Below are 24,894 nucleotides of genomic sequence, written 5' to 3'. Positions count from 1 at the left end.
CAAAAAGAAGAGAATAACACTATGGAAGAGGACACTTCCGGACGCCTAAGAATTACCCTACACACAAAAAATAAAAGCCAGAACGACAAAACTTCACTAACGCCAGACGGAATCGCCCCCAGTATTTTGGGCACATTTTTCCATTAATAAAACGGTAATTCAAGGTGTTCGTTCTTATATGTGTGCAGCACATGTTCTTGTGCCATGAAACCACACATAACTTTACACTTAAGTCTTTCTTCAAGGCGGCTAACTTGCCATGACCCGCCGCGGTTGCTCAGTGGCTATGTGTTAGGCTGCTGAGCACGAGGTCGTGGGATCGAATCGCGGCCACGGCGGCCGCATTTCGATGGGGGCGAAATGCGAAAACACCCGTGTACTTAGATTTAGGTGCAGGTTAAAGAACCCGAGGTGGTCGAAATTTCCGGAGTCCTCCACTGCGACGGGCCTCATAATCAAAAAGTAATTTTGGCGCGTAAAACCCCATAATTTTTTTTTTTTACCTTGCCATGGCCCAATGTACCGTCCGAAGTGTCGACAGATTATTATTCAAAGCACTAAGCCTGTAGCGTAGCCGTTGCCCGGGAAGCGTGCAATGAGGCGGTGGTGCCGCCGCATGGGGTGGCGCGAACTGTGATGAATGATGCAGGCGGCGCATAGCGAAGCACTGCACACGCTCAAGTCGCAGCTTCGAAATGTCTAGCATGAACATTTGAGTTCTTGGATGCTCGAAGATACATTGTAACTGTCCACTAGCAACACGCTTTTTTTTTCTTTCTTGATAGGACAGTGCCTCTGTGACCAGCGAATGCGGTGGAAGGGCAAGAGTGGCCGAGTAATGGGACTGTTTCTTGGCATTGTAGCGCCAGTATTCCCGGGCCTGTAAAAGGTGCTTACTACGTGTGTCATCGCATTTCAGCTCTAATGCACTTGAATGGAAGCAAACGACATGCTCGAAATTTTGTAGCATGCACTTGTTTCGTGGTAAAACGTCGACGAACCCTGCGTCTCCATTGTTTCTTCCAAAGTGCTCGTTTGACGGCGCCTTCCGATTGTTCGGCTTTGATGTCTGCGTTGTCTAGTCTTCACTACTTACACATGCAAAAAATGCTTCTGCATGTTTGTGCTTTACAGAGATGGCACCTCTGCAGTTGCAGTTTGCCTTTGAGATGTACAGGCTCGTCCACTCTTAGGGTGAACACGGCTCACCGTGGCCGCGCTCCGCGGTGCGCCAGTGCGTCCGGCGCGGCGGCGCATCCAAGCGAAGCGGCGCAGGCGCACACGGGCCTCGGGGAGGTGCCTCGCGTCGTCTGCTACAGCGCTGGAGCGCGCCGCTCCGGCTTTGCTGCAAAGTAGAATGCGCTAGACCCAGGTGACTGAGCGACCAAGGCGGCGTTGCGGGAAGGCGCACTTCACTAACTGGAGCATTTTCCAGCTGGTTCGGTCTACAGCTTGTGAACAGCCTGCTTAATCAGAATCAGAATCAGAATTCATTGTTAGAATTTGGGTCAAATTACATGTATTTAGTATGCAGGAGGAGGTCCCATAGCCAAAGACTGTATCGGGACCTCCTGTACAAGAATAGTTATGATAATTTACATCGCAAAGCAACAGTAGCATATAATAATATATTATACAAGCAACAGGAAATGAACGTTAACAGAGCAAAATACAGAATTCTTTACAAATAATAACAAGGTTTAGCTTATCTCATAGTAACATAAAAAATTGCATGTGAAAATATACCAGTAGTTTATTTACAAGAACAAAAACAAACAAAAAAGGCAAAAAAGCAAGAAAGAACGAAAAAAAAACGGTTACAGTAAATTTTCTCATTAGTTTGTCAATAATAAATGCATTTTGAGTTCCCTTTTGAATTGGTGTAAAGATCTAGTATTTTTCATCATGAGAGGAAGACTGTTCCATACTGAAATGGAAGTGAATTCCAGGGTTTGTTTGCCGTAGTTAGTGCGGATTCGTGGTAAACGAAAATTGTTATTTAACGCGAATCTGGTGGTACTACTAGTTGTGAGGTTAGATGGTGAAAATGTGATCGATGGTAGCTCATTATGTAGAAATCTGTAGAAAAAGATACCTAGGTTGTAATAGTGAGCCCGGAAATTGTAAGGATGTTATTCTCGTGTAGTAGGGAAGTGACATTAGAAAACCATGAACTATATGTAATTATTCTGATGGCTCGGTTCTGAATTGTTTGTAAAGACTAATTGTTTGTAAAATATACATTAAGAGAAACAAGCTTATCACCACATAAATCACTTAGCATGTTTTTAAGAAGTGATGAGGGTAAAAAACAGTTATTTCTTCGCGCTCCTTATTAGGCTGGCCATTTTATTTTACTCGTACAGCACATTACTCACATTTTACTCTCACAGCCGCAATTTCCTTCTTTCCTTCCTTCCTCTCTCTCCCTGTGATCTTTGTTTCCCCTTTCCCTTTCCCCCGGTGTAGGGTAGCCAACCGCACGTTATTCTGGTTAACCTCCCTGCCTTCTACTTTTCTCTTCCCTCCTCCTCCTCACAGCACTTGGTGTAGTGCATACCGAGAAACCTATTAGGCGCGCTCTTCTTCGTTGGAGTCATCACGTGATGAGCCTAGCGCGCCATTTCGCGCATGTCTTGATGCTAGAACGAATTTGCTTAATTGACCTAAGAAAGCGACCGAAACCTGCAATAAATTCCACAGAAAGTTAGAGAGCGATTGGTCAAGCATGCATCATCATGTTTGCCATCGAATTTACCATCAAGGAGGGCAATAATATTACTTCGACAGCAACTAAGAAGTGACATCCGCTACTTCGTGACTCTCTTATTGACGCGTTAATGTCGCTGGTAGGGGTGCATGGAGTGCTTTACGCGATGTAGGAAAGGGCTATCCCCGGCATAGCAACTGATTTGACGGCAATTTTACTCCCCCTTTTCATCTTCCTACATCATATACAAAAAACTTCATTTTTGTTGTCACAGATTGGTTAAAATCGCCGAAGCGGTGCCGGTCTTTTGACGGCTACCTGACGCGCGAAGTCGCATTCTTATTTAGAGGAATCGTCGGTAAGTTATTTGATTACGTTAATTAGGTGGAGTGAAACATGTGGCGCCGTCATTTTTTTTGGTTGTTTGTTTTTTTCTCTCCTTGGAGTCGATGCACGCCGCATGCGAATGCCCTTTCTGTCCGTTTTGAATAGGTAATTCAAGTGGAAAATCTATAATTTATATGTCTGTTTTCTAGCTTAAATTACGTCTTGCCGGGTAATTAGGTCGTTACTCGCTCGTATTTCATTTCAGTACTTCCTCACAATAGGTCATATGCATATTCTCACTAGAATATGATTGTGTGGTATGCGTCCCGAAGCGGCACATGGCCTCTGCGTTACGCCATATAGGTGGGCATCGGATAAATTTGGAGAAAAGGAGGAATTGATTTCTCTTTTTTTTTAGGAGTTATGGGGATGGCGAGGCTGAGTGGGTAAAACCCAAATATGAATACGGCACAGGAACCCTTGCCTTGAACAAGCGATGCTGTTGCCGTCATGGGGAAGTGGCCGGTCCGTGTTTTGGACGAACGTGGCCACGATAATTAAACCGGCGGTCATGAGGCCGGCCCGGTGTCGTCTGCCGACAGCATGCCGGTGGCCGGCCAACGGGCTCGACATTTGTAAAAGCCAAGCCCGGCCCAAGCCAGATTGCTATGGGGTGCTATTTTTGACACGCATGGCGGCTGCACGGCCGCCATTATCCGCCATGTTTACTCTCTGATTGGCTGTCGAGAGGTCACGTGTTTTGAAATTTGTGCCGGGAAGCGGAAGTATTGCCAAATGCAATTTTGCGTTTTCATCAAGATGACGAAACGTGACGTGGAGCTGCAAATTTTGTAGACTAATACATTTTTGGGGTCCTTGGCAGCTATATTGCGATGTTAGCGCTTCAAAAAGAATGTGAGCGGTAGCATGCACAACCAGTGCAATGCATGTGCAGTTGCGCGAATATGTGGTGGCGATTCAAGATATGTGCCATGCCAGCTTGCTGACTGGCTGAAGGAATATCTCGTGAGGTGCGTCACAGGAAGGGCTGTTTCGTAAGCGTCATTTTGACGATGCGTGACGTTGCGCTGGGCCGCCATTGCTGAAATTTTCCGCCATAATTTTTGCTGCGACGAGCCGCGCGAATTATGCTAATGAGCAGCCATATGCAATGGCAGCCGAGAGGAATGCGTATCGCCACATTTTCCCCGTCGTTTGGCGTCCTGAAAATCTTTTGTTCATAACGCGTGCTCATAGTATTTGCATCGCTCTCGGGTGGTGTTGGCATTTGTGTTTGGGGCAATCATTTTTTTAAAGAACGCGTTTATACAAAATAATATTGGTTGAACATAGCAAACTTTCAGCAATGTTGTCCACTTTTCACTGCTGCATTTGTATTGTAATCGAGATTAATGCCTTTTCGCACAATCGGACGTTATGACAACGGCCTCTTTCTAATTTATAAAAAGAAATGTACGCAAGGCGGCGCCTTGAAGTTTCCTCCCGCGGTGCGAGTAACCAGCGAAATGAACAAGAGATGGCAGCGCCGGCGCTTGCGTCGCGCTAGTGGTTATCTCTGGCGCCCGCAACGCTATCGGTGATATTCGGCCGTTTCTCAGCCAGCCGAGTCGGGCTGAGTCACTTACGTTTCACAAAATAACGATAACGTGGCCTAGAACGTGCGCGCATCACCACTGGTAGGTCGCGTATGTTGTCTCAAGCAAGAAAACAAGCGCGTTGGCGCCAACATGCGATGACTCATTGCATTGCCCGGGGACACGCATCCTAGCTATTGAAGCAGACGACGGCTTGTACGCAGCAGACGACGGAAGCGCGATGCGTTTTCGACGGAACAATCATACGCTTTGCGATAGCTGCTTTATTTTTACTGCGGAGGAAAACTGTTTTGCTTTACCGATAACGCTACATTCAGTGTCTTCATTTCACTTTCTTAGGCGAAACGTCAAGTTGGCGTCACGTTACGTAAGCAAAACTGGGCCACCAGCGCCATTTTGTTTGCGTCGCGCCTACGTCACGCACCGAAGAAAATGGCGGAATGTCCACAATAGCGCCCATGTTCAGGCCAGTCTACTTTTTAACTGACCATGGGCGTCAGCCGGATCTACCGCCGCGTCCCCCCCCCCCCCCACCTTTTTTTTTCTTTTTTGCTTAGGTCATGCTACTCCATTTTAGCTTAATATTGTGAAGCGGTGCAGCCAACGGCTGCTCAAGTGAGTGACTGGCCGCTCACGAGTTAACGATCCTGGGATGACTCGTCAAATCGAAAGACCACAGGTGTTTCCATTACACGCATTTCTGTCGACTTGCATGATGAATTGCATTTTGTTCGGTTGCCATGGCACTTCGGTGATGAAAACGCTGAAACAGTGCAGGATTTTATTTCCCCAGTGCACTTTCGGAAACTGGCCATGTCGCGGGTACCGCAAAAAGAAAGAGGACGCATTGTAGATCTGTGCCTACAAAACTATTCTCAACGCGTTCTATCCTAGATAACAAAAAAGCCACTGAAAACTGTGAATCGAATCGTCCAGGCTTACAAGAAGGATGGAAGGATTGCGGATGCTTCCCGTAAAGCCCGGCAAACAGTGACAACTGGAGTTCAATACATCACCATTGTTGCGGCGGGAGCTGCAAACCCGACCTCGATCGCTCGGGAAATTAAGAACAGCTTCTGGCTGGGTGACGTCTCTAGCACGGCTATCAAGCGTCGCCACTACGCCCCAGCCTAATAAAGAGCGCGAAAAAATGACTGTATGTTTACCCTCATCACCTATAAAAACATGCTAAGTGATTTATGTGGTGATAAGCTCGTTTCTGTTAATGTATATTCATTAAGCAGGCTGTTCACAAGCTGTAGACCGAACCAGCTGGAAAATGCTCCAGTTAGTGAAGTGCGCCTTCCCGCAACGCCGCCTCGGTCGCTCAGTCACCTGGGTCTAGCGCATTCTACTTTGCAGCAAAGCCGGAGCGGCGCGCTCCAGCGCTGTAGCAGACGACGCGAAGCGCCTCCCCGAGGTCCGTGTGCGCCTGCGCCGCTTCGCTTGGATGCGCCGCCGCGCCGGACGCACTGGCGCCCCGCGGAGCGCGGCCACGGTGAGCCGTGTTCACCCTAAGAGTGGACGAGCCTGTACGTTTCATTACCTAGCTGCGCAATAAAATATCACAAATAGATACGTTAGAGTAAAGTACCTCCTCCCCCCACAAAAAGAATGCACTGTGTTCATTAAGCGTACAACAGAATGAGAGTTTGACAAGGCTTCAAACAACACCAGCCTAATAAGATTTCGTAAAAGAGAGCAGAGAAACGCTGAAGATTTCCCTGGCTCACGTCCGGCGTGACACGTCTCGTAGAGACACGGACCTAACATGGTAAACTGATGCTGCTTCCCGCTAGTTAAATATCTCAGAGCCCAGCTCCTAGCCGCCCATTCCTTCGGCGACCGTCGGCGTAACGCAGCGAACAAACACAGCGATGGATGAAAGAGCGAACGCCGAGCGCAAGGGAGATGAAAGTGGCCACGAGGAAAGAGGAGGAGGCGCGTGCAGTCGAACCATGATGCGGAAATTGGAGGAAGAGGGTAGTGCGAAAGCCTGAGAAGAACGACGGCATGACCACAATGGTATGACGACTGTGTGGCGACGACAGCATGGCGATAGTGGGATGACAAATTCAAATTCAAATCCTGTACCACCTATGTATGTCCAAATAAACTGAATTGAATTGAATTGAATTGAAAGTCGACTAAGCCGAAACAGCCACATCGACAGCACGGCGACGGCACGATAACGAGTGGATGACGAGGATGGCGCGAGGACAACTGCATTACGAAGGCTGTACGCCGACGATGGCGTGAACGTGACGGAATGAAGAATCCGATGATGAAGCTGCACTGATGGCGATAAAACTACCACAACCGCATCACGACGACAGCATGATAACGGACGTATGACGATAACGGCGTGACGAACAGTATAACAAAGCCTGTATGACGACTATGGGGAGAAGACGACGGCATGGAGAGAGTCGGATGACGAAGCTGCAATGACAGCGATAAAACAACGCCGACCGAATCACGACGGAGGCATGACGACGAATGCCTGACGACTGTACGACGACATTGGCATGAAGACGGCGCCATGACGGGAGTCGGATGACGAAGCTCGAATTATGACCCTGAAACTACCACGATGGCATCACGACCACGAGAATACACCTAGTGGCTCAAGCTGGTAGACAACTTGGGCCATTTGGTCGAAGTAAGAGTCAAGATAGATAGATAGATAGATAGATAGATAGATAGATAGATAGATAGATAGATAGATAGATAGATAGATAGATAGATAGATAGATAGATAGATAGATAGATAGATAGATAGATAGATAGATAGATAGATAGATAGATAGATAGATAGATAACAGAAGTACGCAAAACAGTGTAATTGTATTAAAAGGGTGTGTAAAAACCTGCATCGCGACAGCATACGCATCCACGTCTACATTCTTGTGACAGAGGCACGTCCCCTTCAGGAAACTTATCCCGTGGTTCTCGCGTTCTTCTTTTACGCTAAAAACATGGCCTCCCTGTCCCATTTTTCCCCATCGTCAACAATTTATCACCTTAAAACTCTTCGTTGCGCACATGATGAAATCCGCTTCTTTTATGACTGTTGGAGGTTTTAGAAGCAGCCGCTGTTTAACCCGGAAGGTGAAGCATCGATTACGATAGGAATTTAGTCTACGCCTATACGAAGTAAAAGAAAGTGGTTTTATCGGCCGTAAAAAGTTGCCAACATAGGCATACTAACTGAATTCACAAGCGTGGCATCACACGTGCACAACACCAAAATGTCTGACGATGACTGCGGAAACTCGCTCTCGAAACGTTGGCGTGACGCAACGCGGCAGCAGCGGTGACGGAAATGACACTCGTACTATCTCTCCCTTTAACGCAAAGTGAGCGCTGAGTACATGCAGCACGGACAAAGCTACGAGCCGCCGATGCAGCTACACTCAGTCCCCAAAGCAGATCGCTGCCAAGATACGGCCAGGTGGCCGCGCGCAGCCACCACACGCGCAATTGCAGCAGCAGTTGAACGCCGCCCCCCTCTCCCCTAATCCCGGCGCCTCCCGACCTTGGGTGCCTAGCGTACTGCGAAAAAAATTGGAGGACGCTTAAGCTTCGCCTTCAAGAGTGGGACGCGACAGCGTTCCCGTCGACCCGCCAAGGGGTATAAGACAATGCGCTACGGCACAGCGATCACTTACGATGCGCCCCGCATCGGACTTAGCGCCCACCTATCACGCGGTGAGCGTCGAGCAACGCACGGCAACGAAACGTGCGCCTGAGCGAACGGAACGAACCAAAGAACTCGGTGTCTCGGAGGGGAAACGATCTACGCCAGCCAAACGTCGTGATCGGCACGGGCAGAGAGATAGTAATCTAAAGAAAGGAACGGCGCTTGATTCTGCAACCGGGAGCACGGCTAAGCATCGTCAGGGGAGAGGGAGTCGGGACCGCGACGCGCCTGGCAGCGGTCCCAATGCGCGCGCGGCGCGCCTCCTGTCGGGGCAGCGCCGTACATTGAGAGGAGGGGGTCTTCTGTGTTTGCCGCAAGACGGCTCTGCGTGTGCGGAAAGCGCAGAAGAAATGCAGCGGAAACGCACTTCGCAACTCGTGTAATTGCGACTTCTGTACGTTACATGCTCATAATTACCGATATACACCGCAGTATAACTTTCCACGGCTCGTTTGGAAGGCAACACCGCATTCACTAGAGGCGCGTTTGTACCGCTTGGAAGCATCGAACTCGTGGCTGTGTGGTAGCGTCTCCGTTTCACACTCCGGAGACCCTGGTTCGATTCCCACCGAGCCAATCTTGGCAGTTGCTTTTTATTTATGAAGCGCCTGCCGTGATTTATCGCTCACAGTCAACGGCGCGACGCCGACACCCGACTCCGACGACACCGGCTTTTCTGCGACACGAGCTCCTTAACGCTATCGCGTTAATACTGCGCGCTTTGTCCCCGCTTTCGTATCTTTCTCGCGGGCGAGATTGCGCCGCGATTGTCGGCTCCCCTTCAACACCTTCAGTCGCGCATACAGCGTAGAGTGCGGGGCGACGGTGTTGTCGCCCTTGGCTTTCACACAGAACCTCACAGTGACTGTGACGGCGACGCCGATGGCGGAAATACACTTGGAGCGTGCATATAATTGCTATAGCGATAGAAAGTGGTAACGTGTCCGAGCATACGTGAGCGTAAACGCGGAACTGGCATCAGCTGATGACGGCTGCACAACCGCTACGGCGCTGCCGCCGCAGTTCGTGGATGGAGCTCTATTTAGGTGCCGCACACTTTCCATAGCGCCCAGCAACTCATGGCCAATGCCCTTGCCCGCTTTTGCACGTGCACGTGAGGTGGAGCTTGCCCAAGAAATTTCAAAGTTACAGTTCTGTGTGTATGCCAAACCAATGTAAAAGTGGTAAAAGAAGGTTTGCGCACTTCTTGTGTATTAACTTATACAGTGACCATCTTTTTAAACACCAGTGTATACTCATCACCAACACCGGCGTCACTATTTTTCAGTGCGCGGCCCTTCCGAATAAAGCGTAGGGGCGAAGGTTGTCTGTCCAAACCAAAAATTTCGGTCTGGGGTATACTGCAAACAGTTTACAAAATCTAGCTTGTGACCTTTTCTGCAAAATAAAACATGCCATAGATGATGTCGCTGAGAATTTTTATTGTACGTTTTTAACCTCAGGGTTCAACATCAGACTGCAGTTTTGAACATCTATGGACGTCTGACTCTGGAGTTTTGGAAGACGCGTAGTGCCACCTGCCGGTGCGAAGACGCAGTAATTGAGTAGTGCGAAGCCCGACTCCCTTGCTAAGTTGCCTATGCAGCTAGCGACTGCGAAACGACGATTTAACTAGATTTTGGTACACATGGCGAGTGTTTCGTGCATTTAACACCCAGACAGAGTGCTATGAATTTCTACGGTAGTCGGACGCGCCGCCGATCTGCCTTAAAGCGTTTGCTGGCTCACTCTTCAGACTGATGGCGGAAACGATGGCAACCGCGATAGCTCCACGCGCTACGAAGAAACGCCGCAATAGACGCTACTGTTATGTTGTAAATTGCCATGAACGTGAAGGACGGAATATCAACGTTCAGTTTTACCGATTTCCATCGCGATCGTATGAAGGGGAAATGCGAGAGCGCTGGATGCGGGCCGTGTAACCTTTTGGGTAATCGGATTGCTTGCATTCCCCACAATACAGCGGCTCGCATGAAAAAGTGCGATAATTTTGTCCTTCTGTAATTGTGTTGCGTAGCCCTGACGGAGGACAGTGGTAACCAAGCGAAAACTCAAGAATCTGCAGCCACCACATCCTTGGTAACAGAAAAAAATTACCGACGATTACGTTACTTCCTAATGCGAAATTTGAGCGCAGCAAATAAGCTGTTTCACCTTTTCGATAGATTGAGGCAAAGAAATCGAGCAACACATGTATGCGCTATCACAGAATTTTTTTTTATTTTTCACACGTATTCCTTTAACAAAGACTCCATTAACAGTTCTTGACAGTCATGAAGGAAGCTTTGTGGTCGGAGAAATAGACTGATATATGTTCGACTTGGTACACCAATGCTTGATTCTCAAAGACGAGATCTATACAAGTGCCTCGCGAGGTTGTCACAGCCGTGGGACGCGTTACGAGCGAGAGGAACGGGATGTTCTCCCGCATAAGTGTTAGGAAATTGCTGTTTGTCTTTATGTCAACATTAAAGTCCCCCACTACTAACATCGGTGTGGATCGATGGACGGTTAATGCGAGTTGCAGGAAGTGCACGCCGTCTTTCGTGAGTGCGGTAGCGGACTCACGAAAGCGGTATCAGTCGGTCGCTGCTAGCGCTGGGGGGATGAAAGGGGGGCGGAGCTGGTTATGAGGCCGACGACAACGCGAAACCCAGGAACGGACGCCAAAGAGCCATTTGTGTAGCCAGCCCTCCTCCACAGTCTCTCCTCCTTCCTTCCATCATCCTCCCTCGCCCGGAGAGCCGACAGCGCGCATGCGCGGCGGCGGAGCAGCGGCGCATGCGCGGCGGCGGAGCGCGGCGGCGGAGGCGAGCTGGTTACGAGGCCGACGCCGTCGACGACGACGCCGACGACGACGCGAAACCCAGGAACGGACGCCAAAGAGCTGCGCTCTAAAAATGTTGCGAACCATCCTGCTTATGTGCCATCGATATCTCCGCCTTTTAACAGACGTACGCCTCCGCTTAACTCAACAAGTGGAACGGAGAGATTTGACAGGACAGCTTAACCAAATATTTTGCTTCGTTTATGAATTCAAAATTCTGTTCTAGAGCATCGTTGTATCGCGAGCTCATTCCTACTTTCTGTATTTGGTAAGTCCTGCACCGATGCAACAAGCCCGCTTCGCAATGTGCTGAGCCTGCTCGACTGCGTTTTTCAAATGTGAGCAATAAAGTTGCTGTAGAAGCACTGGATGAGTAATTGCGGAATAACGCACGTATGTCAAGAAAAAAATGTCGCGTTCATTTACATTTATTTGTGCGCGCTTGTTGCTTGAAGCGTCTGCAAAATGTTCAAATTAAGGTACTGAGCGATGCTGTAGCTCCTGCGAGAAAGAACGATGCAGAGCGTAAGCACTGTAAGAAGCTTACTTTCGTTATGATCGCACGCTACTTGCTGCCTTGGAAACCGTTTTCTGTTTGTTGTCCTTGAAAAGGCTATGAAAGGATTTACTCTCTGTAAATAATTGCGAGACAAAACATTGCGATAAAATACATACAAAATATAGGAGATACCTAGTAAGTCCGGTGTTCAGGACATATTCAATTTGAACCAAATTGAAATGCTTAGAATTTTATGCTGATATGTCTCTAGACAAACCTGATGCTCTCTGTGCGAGTTGTTGCACGCCGAAATAACACTTGAGCCTTTATTTTATATTGTACCCTGCCCTGGTGAGCTTCCTTTCCGGAGCGTGGATGGGCGGAAGAAGCTTTCCAGGTCCTTGATTTTTAGGAAACCGTGCCTCAACACAAACGAAAGAGAAGGGTCCATTGTGGCCTATGCACCTTCGCTTGCGGACAGCTCTCCTTGCACTACTCAGTTCGCGCCAAGGCTCCGTTGGGGGCGCTGGTGATGGGTTTTTCCGCAGCGCCGCCTGGGCAGAGTCTGAGGTCTATTCTCTACTATTAGCCAACTATTTCCAACCGAAGCAATTGAAGTAGGATTCTCATGAAATATTTACTTGGTTAAACTAACTGCGTGTGCGTCTTGCTGTCAGGGAGACGAAGCTGAATGGTGGGCCACTAACAGCTTGACTGACAATTGTAGCATTACTTTACAGATGTTTTCTTTCATCCTATTTACATGCTGTTCGCTATTGTACCCGTATCTTACGTGTAGTCAGGAAATTGTGAAATGCCCATAGTGCTTGCGGAGAGGTTTATTTCTTCTAAATGTACCAATTGGGTTTGAAATAAACGCTTCTAGGAAGTACGATGCTTAATTCATATATGTTGCACCATTGCCACGCTTTATATTACGCTCGTCTGTTACCCCTAATTTGCACTTTTTCACGCCCTAACTATGTTTCTAAAGGTTTTCAACATCTTTTTCAGAAAGAACTTTAGCGCAACGAGTTCTCTAGGCTGGTTTATTTAGTTCGTTTGAGAGAGCGGTTAACTTATAAGTATTAAGGGGCTAACAATGGCGTTTTCGTGGTCAGAACGCAACCACACGAGTTCAATAATTGATGTTGTCGCACTATTATATGCACGTTATATGTACATGCTTCTATAGGCTAACATCTATCGTGCGAACTTCAACCTAAATTTCGAAAGACAAGCCTGTTTATAGCTAACCAGTGCTTCTCCCCCACAGAAAAATTGTTTGAGGTCACTAGGCACGTTCCTGCTTGCGGAAATTCGGGAAGCTTAAGTTTAAACTGCAACAAGGAACGTAACGAAATAAAGTACGGCAAAAAAGAAGAGCAGAAATAAATGCCAATGCCACACGATGGGCATCACGTCGTCCAGGAACTCACAGCAAGCATACGTGCTACACGAGCCTAAGAAGCCAAAGAAACACTTTCGAAAAGAAGAAGAGAGCAAATAGCATATTGCGCAAGGCAGAAGAAGGAACTTCCCAAACTCAAACCGTGCAGGTATTCAATTTCGCTCTATTGGTGCCGTCTTGCCGGTGTGCGGCGGAGAGATTGCGCTTCAAGTGATCACTGCTTCCCGTTCTTTCTTCAGTCCACGGGCAGATGCCGTGGTATGTAGTTATTGCGGGTTCTTTTTACTTTTTCTCTTTATTTTACGAAGCAGCTAGAAAGACTCCCAGGGAACAAGGGGACCGCCGGTCGCTGGCAGAGGGGAAACGAGTCCGCGCAACTTCCGGTAACTCGTGTGTAGGTGCATGTGTTCACGCACGCACAAGTGTGACGTCAGATAATCCCCAGCGCTGTTTCGTAACCCGAACCAAGCTCCCTGTTTGAACCCTCCTGTCGGACCCCACTGCGTCGACAACAGCGGGGCGATTGCGTGTTACCGTGCCAAGAGGCGATCCCGGGGTTTCGACCTGTGACCCAGTTTAAGAGGCCATTAGTTTCAAGTGCACCCCTCTTTTGTGCGCCCCATACCTTGCTTTCAAGAAAAACCTTAAGGTCGCGTTGATGCAACCTACCTCTTTATTTGTTTTTTTTGTGTGTTTCCCGCCTACTTCAGTTGTTACCTTAACGGGAGCCTTCGGAAGTGTGAGGCCCCTTTCTTTGGGCCATTCAGCTCTGACAACAGACAATATAGAGAGCACGAAGCGACTACTACCATCGCAGGAAATTTTATTGCTAGTGATAGTAAGCAATCTCTGCGCTTAAGCGCAGAAAACGATGTTTTGTTTCTATAACTTTTTTAGTATTATGCCCATTTTGCGAGCAAACTCAACTTCTCAACTAAATGCCTGGCTTCACCAATTTTACTGCCGCTGCACCCAAAAGAAATTACAATGCTTTTGAAGTTTATCATTTGCGCTTGTTGTGTTTCTCTGACAAAATCTATGACATAGAGGCAAACAAGAGCGACAAGGGATGAGCAGGAAGGCAATGTCGCGTTTATCGTCCAAGTATAGGCAGGACAGCGTGCAAAAAACATGTATTAACAAGATACACCTCCCGCTTTACCTGCTGCAGAAATTAGAGTTTAATGCGATACTGTAACGTTATCAGCTCACGGTGAAGCATCTGTAACACAGCCGCATGTCACTGACGATAAATATATTCATTACGACATTTGCATTATCACAGCATCTTCTTCGAAGAATTCTCGGACCCGCCATGTAGACTCAGTGGCAATGGCGTTGAGCTGCTATGCACGAGGTCGCGGGCTCAAATCTCAGTCACAGCGACAGCATTCCGATGGTGACGATATACAAAACACGCCCGTGCACCTTGGGTATTGAGTGCATTTATGAAGCCCTGGTCGAACCCCACGGCGTTCGTCATAATAAGATTATGGTTTTGGAAGGTAATACACCCAAATAGTTAACAGTGTTTGGCGCTGTAACGCGATATTACAGCTGTCAGCACGTGACCAAGCCTTTTTTTATCTATGATATGCTGTCCAACGTTACTTTTAGAAATAAAACGTGAAGGTGGTGTGCGGCGTCTAAGGGTTACTTAGAGACGCAGACGAATAAGGAATCTAATAAATTTGATAACAATTGCTACGATAATAATGACGTTCCACCGTCCCCTTCCCGACGAGTTGATTCAATGCCTATGGCGTTGAACATAAGGTAGCCGGTCTGATTCCCAATTGCGGTGGAATTCAAAACTTCTAGTGTATCTTGCAAATCTTTGCGTACCACGGGTGATAGAAATAAACCGGGAACCATCCACTAAACCCTGTGTCACATAAGTCGGGCGCCGTGCTTTTGATAAATACGAAAAAATTCGATAAACATTCACCGGTACCATTTTTGACACTTCGGATTTATCCAGTAATCTCTGCTTTTAACGGCCAATACCACCCCGTTCCATTCTTTATCGAAAGCCCTTCCACATAGGGCATTCTCTAAGCGGTGCCTGATAAATTGGCCGGTCTTGCACATATAAGCTTTACCTCACTTAAAGAGTATCCGCAGACCGCACTCATCGCATATTTAACGAAGAGCCTGTCGCCCCCAGGAGTGCGAGACGACATATTGATATACGGTCCCCTGGCGGCACTCGAACGGTAGTTGACCTAATCAAATGCGAAAAGCCAGCTGGTGGAAAGCATGGCATGACGCATTTCTGTGGCGAGGAACATAAATTTTGGGAAAGAAAAGGGGCAGGGAAACGAAAGCTTTCCAGCGACTACGTCGCGGAGTTCAATGATTTTGAAGGGTCAACGTTACCTGAAGGAGAAATTGTTTACGAGTTTTGTAGTGTGACAGCATTGCCAACGGCAAGGGTGCCTTGAGAATCACGGATCATCTACAGTGACAACGCCACGTACAGAGGGAGAAGCCCCGTCTTGACACAGATGAATCCTTTTTTAAACTGTTGGTGCTCTGAGTTTACGGCTATATGAGAGTGCATGAAGCATGCTTTGTACAGCCTGACACGGTTTCTCTGTTTATTGCGCACGCTTTCTTCTTTGCCAGGTTCCATAAAAACTTAACATGGTCGCAGTTTAATTTGTTCTCATCGTCTTACTATTCCTATCCCTCAGGCAACTTGGCACAGCAAAGCTCGCTGGAAGATTGCCTCACACGGGCCAGATCCAATAGACAAGGCGCGGATGATATCCCGCGGCAATTTTACCGTGGAATTCGTCATGCTGGTTTTCCACTGCAACAGGCTGATGGACCTCTTGGCAGCCTCTTTCGAAGCAAGTGTCCGGCGGCACGCAGGATGCCAGGTGGTGATCGACTGTATTGGAAATACCTACGTGGGGTCAGTGCGAAAGGCATTGCGATGATAAGCTCTTCAACGAAAAACCGCTCCATTCCCAACCCCATGGACGAGTCGCCAGAAATCCGCGGACGTAAGGCAGTGGTGGTGCTTGCAACCTTCTACGACGACGACCTTTCTGGACGTAGGACCCTCATTACTTGCAAGTAGTTCAGCAGTGTAATACAGTATCAGTTGGCATGTTCTTTCAAACCGCTCTTCTGAACGTTGGAAAGGCCTTGGCCGACACAGCTGTGTTGTGCTCCGATTCAGCTTCCTACATGCAGAAGTTCACCTGGACTTGCCACTCTCCAGCCCCGATTTCCAGGCACTTCATTTCAATGAACGGTGCCCCCTACTTAGAAACGCTCTGGAGGATAGAATTAAGACGAGCTAATTTAAGAGGAAGCTTTAGCTCGGGCCAAACTCCGACGCGGCCTATTCAAATACATGTAAAAACGCAAAAACATTTTTCTGAGATAACCCCTGGACCGATTTTAATGAAATTTGTTGCATTTGAGAAATAAAGTTAAATCCTAGTGACTGTTGGAAGCGGAATTTTGATTTAAGGCTTGAATTCTGGTAAAAATATTTTCAAACAATTCAGAAGAATGAAAAAAATAGAAGCACGAAGTTTACAAACTAATAGCTCAGGATCAAGAACAGATATCACGGTTCTGTGAACGGCAATCCGTATTTCATTCAAAGCGGACAAATTTCATGTCATTTTACATATGTAAATTTGTTACGTTGTTTACAAGGGTTTTGCAAAAGTTGTAATTACATATTATAAAAATTTTTTAGATTCATGTGTAAGATGTCAAATTTGTCCGCTTTAGCGTGCTATTAGGCACAACTCACAGAATTGCGATATCATTTTTCCTTGCTGAGTTACGGAGTTGTAAACTTGATAGTTTCGTTTTCTGAAAATTTGCGATTTTTGCCATTCTTTAATAAAGAATTGAAGCCGTAAATCGAAAATTCGAAACCAACAGTCACTAGATTTTAAGTTTTTCTTTTAAATGCAACAAACCTCGTTAAATTTGGTACAGTAGTTGCCGAGAAAAACTAATTCTCCTTTTACATGTATTTAGATAGGAGCACCGGAGCTAAAGCTTCCTCTTAAGGTAGTTCCCGATTTTGTTGTGCACTTCCCTGCCCTGTTAAAGTCGTCGCGGGAGCTGCGCCGTAAGTTTGGTCTTGCGTGCCTGGCCATGGGCATGACCATCGTGTCACTGAAGACTGCATGTCCGTCTTGGTGGTTCTCTTTTTATGAAGCCCTAGAAGATGTCTACAGGTGTGCCATTTTGTCTTTGTTGAGCGGTGACAATGGCACGGGAAAAAAATTGTGAGAAACTCAAAACTCTTGTTTCATCGCCTGAAGTTGTACATGAATTGCTGATGAAGCTGAGGTTTCTTAAGACGAATTCGTGTGCTGTGCTTTTAATCACTAAGGAACTTGAGGCAGAGAGTACCCTGGTACACCAGGTTTACCCCACACTGGGGGTTCGTTTGCAGGCGCTACTTAGTCAATCGCGTGGCCCCCTGAGGTCCTCACATGAGATGTCGCAAGTCTGTTGGATCTGTTGGATGAACGCTGGATAGACCTTAATGAATACTACGCTGCTGTCGCTGACAGGTGGAGACAGACAGTTGAGAGGAACATTTGCTATGCACTCCAGTACGCCAGTGAATTGCTTTGGTACAGTGTTCATGGGATGTATGAGCTGCTCCACGCGTTCGAAACCTACGGGCCGGTTTTTAAGTTACTGTTTCTTGAAACTTACGACATCAGCCAGCTCATGAGTGATTTTGCGATCAGAGCTACAAAATGAATAACATTGTGATTGGTACTCCAAACGACTCCTGTCGTTTTGGAGACTTCACACTGTCCAGTGGCCAGTGCTTTCTCGCTGTGCGCAGTCTTCTAGCTCACTCTTTTTCTAGTGCAAACCTTGAAAACGCATGGTCAAAGCTAAGAATCATCAGTCGAAAGGAGCTCACCTCCATCAGTGACAGCAACCTCGTAAAGTGTGCTTGCGTTTTTTACAAGAAGCTTTAAGGTTGTAATACGCACGACGTAAGTGCTTTGTATTCAAGTATTTGTGCTTGTTTGTACATGTGTTTGGCGTTCAAACCTTCCAGACAACTAAAAATCGTTTCGTGTGTTCTGATCTTTTCGTGTTCAGTTATAATTTCACCTAAGATTTTGGAGTACTAAGAATTATGCAATATAAATAACGAAAAACACCTCCGAATTTCAAGAAAAATAAACTCCGAAAACAAGGAGCCCTACACATAACCAACTCTGCAGTTTCATGACGATAGAATGCGCTATTAGGTACTCCAGGTTTTCCGCAGGGACTCTGGTTTCCATAGCTGCCGCTGAAAAATATTCAGCACTAAGTTTTTTCCGAGCCAAAAGACGTCGCTCACTTCATAGAATTATTTGAAGTTCCCCATGAAAAAAAATTATTGAAAACAAAACTGTGGTGTGCCTCACCGGGTCCCGTGCCTGTCCATTTAGTTGGGTTTGTTAGCATTGTACTGTAGTTTAAGAGACCTTAAGTTTCATTTTTCTTTGCCTATGGTCCCTAGCTATTAGTGTCGCTAAGTGCTTCGTCATTTTGGCTTTTGGGTAGATTATTGAGTCGGCGCTGACTTGATGGTACAGAAGCCCGTCTTCATTTCTCTATAAGGTAAGACGGCTCGACCACATGGGAGGCGGCTGAGGGAGGATGACCTAAATAAAGACAAGAGATACACTGCTGTCCTCAACTCGGAAGTCATTTTGGTTCGCGTGTGTGTATTGAAAGTTCAGTTTCGCACTATTGAAAGTTCAGTGTCATAGGCAACCATGGCATACTGCTCGCGTAGAGTGAGGCCATTTCGATCGCCGAAAAATTGTTGCCCGAACATTCCTGCCTTCTTGCAGCCACCGCTCAAGCATCGACCTTTGCGGCGTTCCTTCACCGTCTGCTCCCTGACTTTATCCTCTATTCACTCGCGTATGCGGAAGAAAAAGAGGAAGAATAACAGAAGACGCCGAGGGCGAGGATTGTACGCGGATTGGCCTCTTGTGAGACGGGATTTACGCGTGACTTGAATGGGTCGTTTTTTTTTGCGTGATCTGGGAGGGCGAAGGTTTCACATAATATAGCTACGAGGACGGAGCAAGCCGTTATGAGGTCACAGGGGTGAGGCCAGTATGGCAGTTTGTTTAACAGCGATCGCTGTTGCGCCAGGACGAGTTAGATGCTGTGCGCCGCCCCGGGGGTTTAGGAGGTTCCTCATTTAATAGTTGTCACCGCGACGTCTATGACGGCAATTCATTTTCCTTAACGGCAAGGGCGTGCCTGCGGTTTGGCATCTTTGTTAGGCGCAGTACCAAATAGGTGGGATGCATGGTTGTCATACATCGCGTGCCAGAGGCCCATTCTTCTACGACCAGAAAGTCCCGAGCTCAACGTGAGGTTCCATTATCAGTACACAATGTTACGATCCCCTACGCGTGGATAGATAATAAAAAAAGTAATACGGCATCACTAAAGACCATTCCGTTGCTTGTATAAACGAAAACGTGTGGCATTTACTCTAACCACTCGCCCACCACTAGGGTTCATGTACACGCATGGACCTCTAATGCTCTGGTAAAAAAATGCAACAGTGCGGCATAAAACATAGCCAAATACCGAAAATTAGACAAAAGAATCGCTGACAATGCCTCACCCCCATATTCTGAATTATTGCTTCATTCGGAGCGCGCCTTCCGTACCGTACTACTGAGCGCAGCACCACTTCTCGACTGAAGAAGTCGCTACGCTTCTCAAAAAAATGCCGATGATTGTCATTGATGCGGAGTGCCCTTTTCCAGGAGGCGTGAGTCGTGACTGCTATCAACCTTCCTTAGTAGAGGTGGAGTATCGAGTGGAGGAGGAACGTTCTAAATTTTTCGGTTTAGTCTTCGCTTGTTCTCATCTCAGGTCGTGCTGTGAATGTGAACGAGACGCTACAATGTAGTCTGACCTTTGACGTTACTAACTTCTGAAGCGCAAGGATGCCACATCTGCAACCAGCGATAAGCCATAAACGATTGGAATTTTTTTTCACTCGGCTTGTGCTCGGATCCAATGCCAAATTGGCGTGCGCACACTCCGTGACGGCACTGGCAGTTGTGATTGCGTCAGACACACTGCTCAAATTCACTAAAGGCAGTGCCAATCACGCTGCCGTTAGAAATTTTTGTTTCAATTGGAGGTTGCTCCAAGCATATTCTCCTACTTGTGGAATGCGAAAGTGCTTTTGTCGCGGTGACTTTGGCGAAAGGGACGTAAGCTTAGGCAATCAAAACTATTCGCCAACGCCACACTCGGGAGTCCCACACGATGTTAGATACGGGACCTTTTTCTGAGCCTTCTTCGAGTTCAACAGACCACATCGAATGGCGTCACAGCTAATTAAGGAGCGCATAAGCACATCTACAACTTTCCCGAGGCGCCGCACGTCCAAACAAGATGGCGTCCCCAGCCTCGTGCGCCGCATGTGGCGCTATTCACTGCTTGACTCTTCCCGAAAGTGTAGCGGGAGCCTGGCATGGTTCCAGGTAACGTAGGTCCCGAGCAAAGCTGCTTTGCAGCACTGAAAGGTCACTCGAAGACAACTCGTCTCCCCCCATCCGCCTATTGTGACGGCGCTTGCAAGAGAGGAAGGCAATAACACAGACAAGTAATCCCTCGGACAATTGGAGCCCAAGGCGCGACCCTCTGCGCCGGGTGTGAATTACGCAAGGGCGCCTACCATTGGCCGAAAATGACGCCACCTGAGTGGGCAAGCCGACTGGCCAAAAATAACGCCACCTAAGCGGGCTCGCCGACTGGCCGAACGTGACGTGACTTCAAGACACCGAAGGGGGTAAAAGCCAGAGACCGGGAGCAGCAAGAGAGCATTCCTTCATTCATCTCTTTCGAGCTTCTTGCCACGGGCCGCAGCGCCCGAGTTGCTGCGGGCCCGTAATGACTTTGTGACTGTTAATTTCTTTATACTGTCGCTGTAAATATTGTAAATAAACCTCCAGTTTTCATCACAAAGTCCTCCTCAACCTCGGCCAACTCCCGCACCCAACGGCAAGGTCCAAAATCGGGGGGACAGCAATTGGGATTGTCCTCCAGACCCAACAACGGCCAAAAAAGGACAACTAGGTTAAGTGACGTTCTCGATTTCTCACTAGGAAAAATTTACACTAAGAAGCGAACCGACTATAAAGGCAAGGATAGCTTAAGTAGACTTTCAGCCAGATGTAAAATACGAAGGCGGTGACTAATAATGCAGCAGTATGATGAGTCCTCGTCTCTACAAGTAGCCAAACGACGTCTAGAGCACGGAGCCAGATCTTTGTGAAAACGGAACATCCTGTTCGCGGCTCAAGAGCCCGCCTATCCCAAGTCAGAGATTGTGATGCAGCTATGATGAAGATTAACGACCACGAAGAAGGTGTTACATCAGTCAATACTTCATTGAAGCAACCACAAAAAGAAAGGGCAGGAGATGATGGCAATGACTGCAATGCTTTCCCGCCTCGGATCTGAGAGGCGTGCTTCTTTCATCGCATCGGCGTTTCCTATCGGCCGTCGATGAAGTACGCGCGTTGTGAGTCAAGGCCCCTATACGCAAAAATGTGCATACGCTGCTGCTGTATATTTAAACCAATCGCTATGTTGCAAATACAATTAGTGAAGGCGACCTGACGCCATATGTATAGGGAATTCACAATTTTTTTTTTACTTCGGCCCCATATGCACAAACAACTTTAAAGAAAGCGGGTGTCTTCGGGTGCGTGCAACCTGCTTCTTCAGATTGTCCGGGAAACTCCATGCGTTATGCAGAATTTCCAAGCGTTGTCACTCCGTTTGTCACTTGAGTTCTGTGGATTATTTCTAGTAGTAACAAGGGGTTCCATAGGAGTAAACGCCGGAATCTTTAAACCTATAGATGTGTTTCTGACTGATAGCTGTTGATCGTTGAGCTTACGCAAATAATTTTTTTTTTCTTTGCACCTTCTGCCACCAAATAATTGGCTTGCATTAGCGCAAATTAATATACGGGCACGGAAGAGCAGAGTGGGTAAGGATGGGCGCTGCTAGCAGCTGTTTATTATTGGGCCACCCTCCCATTTTCGTACAATTTGTAGCGCATGCGCACCGTCGCAACATTGCATCATCAGGGAAGGCGCAGCGACAAAAAGCTCGCGCGTATAAAAGAGGGGCTTGCGTGAATTCGTACTCGGACGAAAGCAAGCATTGTGAAGATTGCTAGTACAAATGTGCGCAATATTTTTGATAAAAAGCACCTCCGAAGCCAAGCCTAGACGTGCAACTTTTGCTGTTGCCTTGGATCTTTGCCTTTAGAAGTCGAGGTTCACTGCCATACATAAACATGAATTAGAGACATCGTCAAAGAGCGCCTCCTTGGCTGGCCGCACAAACATGCGCGTTTTCTATAGGAGATCGTTATTTTCACGAATATCTAATGTGCAAATATGCATCTCCTACTCGTGGCACCTTCACGTATGGTCGAAAACACGTTCCCACTGAGTGCGAAGTTCTAAGTATCGCATTTGCCGTGAAACTACTACACCGATTGGTATATCCACGGTGTTTTATTGACTTAAGTGAATTAGCTGTCAGACCGTTGAGGCAGCTGCTCTTGAAATGGCAAGAAAGTCCTTCCAAAATAGCAGTTTCAAAACAAGGCCATGAGATTCCGCGTGATAGATATAGAAGGTGTCCCAGGTAATGTTAGCCAGAGTTTTAAAATATGTGAATGCTACGTAGCTGGACAGAACTAAGGTAATGTTGTTTGCTGTCTCTTGCAGATCCTCAGATTTATTTTTAATTCTACCTAATTACGCTAGTCCAAGTTCGTTCATCAACCTCTCTAATATTATAAGTAGAGGAAAAGTACGAATGAGAAAACTGTAAAGCGACACGAAAAACTCCCGCTACTGCTTTCTGTTCCTCAATACGCGCTACATAAAAGTGTTTTTCCAAGCATCATAGAGGCCCGCAAATGCACACGAAAATGCCGCGCGACTGGCAGCTCCAGGCACTTTGCATCTATTCGCTGGTTTCCAGCTTGCAGCTCGTGTAGATACTCGGTTCAGAGTCCCCTCCAGTAATTATTAAGGCGAGAGCCACGGATGGCTCATGGGACAAAAAATCTGATGTCCGGCGTTACGGCACCAAAATTCATGGCGCCAAAGTTCATAGGGAGTTGAACCCACGACCTTTGGTGGGATTCCAATGCACTTGGAAATATTGATAAAGCGGCCGTGTCTCCAAGTAGGATTTCGTTTAACATGCTGAAAGTCAAGACTAGAGCCCGTGATCTCTGGAGGGAGTCCAACCCACGACCTTTGCTATTAATTAAGCGAAGGTAATTAAGGGACACGGAACCACGACCCCAGATGGAGATGTAGGGGAACCGGTCTCTCCAAGTTGGATTCCAATGGATGTCGTGATGACCGAGAATCGAACGCACGCTCTTTCTGTTAAGGCAAATGAAATTAAGGCACAGGTAATTAATATTGTCGCATGGTAGTGACGGTTGAGGACACAACAACACAAATGGTAATGGCGAAACTAACTTTATTGGGCGAACCTGTGCCTAGAAAAACAGGCAAAACTCTAATCTCAATGAAAGCGGCGAACACAGTAGGCAATCGTCGAAAATTTGATCAGGGGGTCAAGCACGACAGCATTTATGCATGAGCCATCGAAGGTTCCAGAGTAATCGCTGGTGTTCGGGTGTCTTCCGGAAAGTTTACTCAATTGGCGTCGCACTTGAAATCAGATTACACAAGCTTGAGGGACAACAGACAGCAGAAGGAACAATCGATAACATTCGAGAAACGTCTGATGCGTGGACGGTGAGAAGCGGTCAACCGAAACAGATGTACAAGTGCACGTGTCAATATGAAGTCAATTAGGGCACTCGAACCCACGGAATTTGATGAAAGTCGAGCCCGCGATCTTTGACGTTATATTAGGGTGAAGTCAACTAGGACACAGTTAGTTAAGGTGACGTTATTAAGACACTCATGCCCACGATCTTTTAGTGGGAAAATACAAATGATAGGAAGTAACGCATTCGAATAAAAATGTGAAGTAATGTAATGAATGTCTCGTGAGCGCGCAGGCTTTCGATTTCTCCTCTTTAGCGCATGCTGAATTTATGAAAGAGAAAAATTTTCGTCGTCACGAGTATAGCAGGAAGCTACAAAAGGAAACCCATAGGGGTTTCTCAAGAAGAACGCTTCGCAGTTAAGGAAAAACTTGTCGTGGTCCAGGATTGGAACCCGGGACTAACACCTTTGCGGGGCGGTCCTTTGACCATCTGAGCTAACCAGGAGGCCAGCAGATTGCAGTGCGAGAGATAATTAATCAACTCGAAGCACCAGGAAACAGAATACGCAAATTCGGAAGGATCAACGGAACGGAGGAATCAACGGAACGGAGCAAAAAATGACTCAGGTCACCTAGGCAGGCAAGCAGGCAATTAACTTCATTTACGTCCTCAGGAGCGACTCCTCAGGTGCCTGACCACCGCGCCGCGAGCCCTCTGGACGACTTGCAGCTGAGCGGCGAGGTTGGAGATATTTAGCGCCTCCTCCGTGGTGAGATGATCGTGGTCCCGTAACGAGGGACACCGCCAGAGCATGTGTTCTAAAGTACAGAAGGGATCTTCGCAATCCGGACAACTGCTCTCCGCGAAAGAGGGAACGTCTCCAGTCACGCCGAGAACCTCCGTACCATACATTATGTGATCTTGCAAGCTTTCATCCGGAGGCCTTGTTCTGTGTCGTAAC

The sequence above is a fragment of the Dermacentor albipictus genome, unplaced genomic scaffold (genome assembly GCF_038994185.2).
Source record: "Dermacentor albipictus isolate Rhodes 1998 colony unplaced genomic scaffold, USDA_Dalb.pri_finalv2 scaffold_15, whole genome shotgun sequence".
NCBI lineage: Eukaryota > Metazoa > Arthropoda > Arachnida > Ixodida > Ixodidae > Dermacentor > Dermacentor albipictus.
Note: the sequence above shows the minus strand (reverse complement) of the source record.